The following is a 4,281-nucleotide window of genomic DNA, read 5'->3' on the forward strand; positions in this document are numbered from 1 at the left end:
GGGCGACAGAGCAAGACTCCGCTTCAAAAAAAAAAAAAAAAAAAAAAAAAAAAAAAAAAAAAAAAAAAAAAAAAAGAAAAACTGTTTGTTCTTATCTCGATTGCCTCTCTTAATTACTCAACCCCTTTATTCCTTAGCCTGGTAAAGCAGTGTTTTTCTTTTTATCCTTTTTATGCCCTATATATAATTTGTGCTTTGGGAAGCTCTCAACTCTGCTGATAGAAATTTCTGGAACTATTGGAGCACCATATTCTCTTCTCCTAACTTGAGGCTAATCTTTAGCCTTTAATCTCTAAGGCCTGTTTATGTCATATTCTTTTTTTTTTTTGAGATGGAGTCTTGCTCTGTCGCCCAGGCTAGAGCGCATTGGCGCAATCTCGGCTCACTGCAATCTCCGCCTCTCGGGTTGGGGCGATTCTCCTGCCTCAGCCTCCCGAGTAGCTGGGATTACAGGCGCATGCTGCCAGGTCCAGCTAATTTTTGTATTTTCAGTAGAGATGGGGTTTCACCATGTTGGCCAGGCTGGTCTCAAACTCCTGACCTCAAGTGATCCTCCCGCCTCAGCCTCCCAAAGTGGTGGGATTAAAGGCGTAAACCACCGCCCCCGGCCTATGTCCTACTCCCTCATACTGTGTCGCCAGCACAGCACCTCCCATCACAATACCATAATCAATCATTTTTACATAATCATTTTCACATATAAGATCATAATTTGGCCAGGCGTGGTAGCTCACGCCTGTAATCCCAGCACTTTGGGAGGCCGAGTGGATCACCAAAGGTCAGGAGTTCAAGACCAGCCTGGCCAACATGGTGAAACCCCATCTCTACTAAAAATACAAAAATTAGTTGGGCGTAGTGATGGGTGCCTGTAATCCCAGCTACTGGAGAGGCTGTGGCAGGAGAACTGCTTAAACTCGAGAGGCGGAGGTTGCAGTGAGCTGAGATTGTGCCACTGCACTCCAGCCTGGGTGACAGAGGAAGACTCCGTCTCAAAGAAAGAAAAAAAAATTTCCGGCCCAGGTCTCCACAGGTAACACTGGCATATAGCTAGGGTTCAGTAGCCTCTCAGGAAGTGTGACAGACATTGCTACTTGTTTTAGCCAATATTTATTTTTTAATTTTTTGAGACAGAGTCTCACTGTGTTGTCAGACTGGAGCGCAGTGGCGCGATCTTGGCTCACTACAAACTCCACCTCTCGGATTCAAGCAATTCTCTGCCTCATCCTCCCAATTAGCTGGGATTGCAGGCGCCCACCATCACACCCAGCTAATTTTTGCATTTTTAGTGTTGGCCAGGCTGGTCTCGAACTCCTGACCTTGTGATCTGCCCACCTTGCCCTCCCAAAGTGCTAGGGTTACAGGCGTGAGCCACCATGCATGGCCTAATTTTTGTATTTTTAGTAGAGAGAGGGTTTCACCAGCTTGGCCAGGCTAGTCTTGAACTCCTGACCTCGTGATCCACCTGCCTCGGCCTCCCAAAGTGCTGAGATTACAGGTGTAAGCCACTGCGCCCAGTTGTCTTATCCAATATTTATTCTCCCTTTCTTCCTTTCTTACAGAACCCCAATTTTTTTTTTTTTTTTTTTTTTTTTTTTTCAGAATTCCCGGGTTCACGCCATTCTTCTGCATCAGCCTCTCGAGTAGCTGGGACTACAGGTGCCCAACACGCCTGGCTTATTTTTTGTATTTTTAGTGGAGACGGGGTTTCACCATGTTCGCCAGAATGGTCTCGAAATCCTGACCTCGTGATCTGTCCACCTCGGCCTCCCAAAGTGCTGGGATTACAGGTGTGAGCCACCCTGCCTGGCCGGGATTCTTTATATATATGATTATGTAAAAATGATTGATTATGGTGTTGTGATGGGAGGTGCTGTGCTGGCAGCACAGTATGAGAAAGTAGGGCATAGGCCGGGCATGGTGGTGTATATATATATATTATATTTATAAATATATATAAGTATATATTATGTAAATATATATATATATTTTGTTACTTTTTACAAAAGGTAGGCTATGTTTATTAGAGTCACAAGCAGTTCACTGTCTCAGTGTGACTCAAGACCACAAAAAACCCATTTCTCCCTCATTTCATTCTGAGTCCTGGGGTTGAGACCTAGACCAGCAAGTGAACTGCTTGGGGCCCATTCATAGGTTTACAAGTTTCTCATTGAGGGCAGTCTGTGACTGTGTGGCATTGACCAGGTAGGTCACCATCAGCAGGTCATTGATGTTGCTGCTGAGCATGGTCTCAAAATCATTGGGAACTATTTTGTGTACTTGCTTAACCAGGCTCGTTAAGAAGTGGCCCACAGTATTATCAGCTGACATCTTTCCAGACAGTACATCCTCTACATATTGCAACACTGTGCTTAGGGCATCCTGGATGCAAGCTGATGCCCCTCCTACTTGTTGCAAGTCACTTGAGAGTCCGATACCTTAGTTGGGGTTAAAACAGGTCTTCATAATCAGGTCAACTTCAATGTGTTCAGTGTCATAGTATGCATATATCACTGTCAGAGGTGTGAACATCACTCCCATGGTCCTCCCAGGGACACCCATTACAGTGCTGACACAGGGTTTGATGCTCACGCAGCAGTTCTGGAGACTTGTGACCAGTGAGGCGGATGAGGTTGGAGGCCATCAGGCTATAGTACTTATGAATCACCACAGAGTCTCTGTGATGTCATGGCCTACCAGCCCAGGATGAGCTCATTTTTTATGCAGTTCATACATGTTCTTAGCAAACTGCATGTCAACAGCCACTTCATTTTCTGACTCATTGTGCGGCACTGAAAACCAATTGGTGACCTCCACTGAGTGTTTATCAACAATTCCCAATAGGTTCCTGATAACTCAGGCAGCTCCCTCATTGCGTCACTCTTAGCTGTCTACAATGGAGGCCAAAATGGCAGGATGCAGCCTGACCACGCAGCCCCCGGGAAAGAGCCCTGGGATAGTAGGACCAGACAGAGCAGGGGTCTGGTCCAGAGCCGCAGTCTTAGCCACTGTTGCTGTAGGGTCTGAAGATGAGGCTGGAGTTGCAGCCACTGCTGGTGCTGGCGCTGGGGCTGGGGCTGGGACCCAGGCTAAGGCTGCCATCAGGACTGGGGCAGCATAGCTGGAGGAACACTTGCTGGTACCGCCAGGGTGGCCATCTTGTCACGAGAGATATATTATTTTTTTTTTTTTTGAGATGGAATTTTGCTCTTATTGCCCAAGCTGGAGTGCAATGGCACGATCTCAGCTCACCGCAACCTCCGCCTCCTGGCTTCAAGCGATTCTCCTACCTCAGCCTCCCGAGTAGCTGGGATTACAGGCGCCCACCACCATGCCTGGCTAATTTTTTTGTATTTTTAGTAGAGACAGGGTTTCTCCATGTTGGTCAGGCTGGTCTCAAACTCCTGACCTCAAGTGATCCTCCCACCTCGGCCTCCCAAAGCGCTGGGATTTATAGGCATGAGTGACTGTGCCCGGCGTTTTTTTGAGACAGAGTCTTGCTCTGTCGCCCAGGCTGGAGTGCAATGGCATGACCTCAGCTCACTGCAACCTCTGCCTGCAAGGTTCAAGCGATTTTCTTGCCTCAGCCTCCTGAGTAGCTGGGATCACAGGTATGCACCACCACATCTGGCTGATTTTTGTATTTTTAGTAGAGACAGGGTTTTGCCATGTTGGCCAGGCTGGTCTTGAACTCCTGACCTCGTGACGTCCGCCTCGGCCTCCCAAAGTGCTTGGATTACAGGTGTGAGCAACTGCACCCGGCCAACAATGGTTTCTTTTTTTTTTTTTTTTTTTGAGGTTCAGGACTGTGGCCAAGATATGTATCCTAAGAATAAGAGAGATTCTTAGGGAGTGTGGACAAACCCAGAGGTTCCTATGAGTGACTAATACTAAGGACCAGGAGACCCAAGTGAATTAAAATTCCCTGAGGACAGGCCCTCCCAAGAGATCATGCTGACTCCTTGCCTCCTTGATGCACAGGGTGAGAGCACTGGTTCTCTAGGGCAGTCCATAGGAGTCTAGAAGGTGGTCTGCCTGCTGATCTTATATAATATGATGTCTATCTGATGATATGTTACACTCTGTTAGCTTGTTAGTCATCAAGCCCTATAGACCCTGCTCCACAGTGTCTCTAAATGCATCTTTTCCATTTCTACTGCCATCACCCAACTACATGTCACCATTATTTTTTTCCTTTTTTTAATAGAGATAGGGCCTTGCTATGTTGCCTAGGTTGGTCTTGAACTCCTGGGCTCAAGCAGTCCTCTCACCTCGGCCTCTCCA

The 4,281-nt window shown here is 47.1% G+C and overlaps 1 pseudogene; it reads right to left on the minus strand.

Moving 5' to 3' along the window:
* Window positions 1-2,087: 2,087 nt before the first annotated feature.
* On the minus strand, window positions 2,088-3,155 carry LOC104681073 (annotated as a pseudogene).
* Window positions 3,156-4,281: the final 1,126 nt, after the last annotated feature.

Source organism: Rhinopithecus roxellana, chromosome 8 (assembly GCF_007565055.1).
Source record: "Rhinopithecus roxellana isolate Shanxi Qingling chromosome 8, ASM756505v1, whole genome shotgun sequence".
Classification (NCBI taxonomy): domain Eukaryota; kingdom Metazoa; phylum Chordata; class Mammalia; order Primates; family Cercopithecidae; genus Rhinopithecus; species Rhinopithecus roxellana.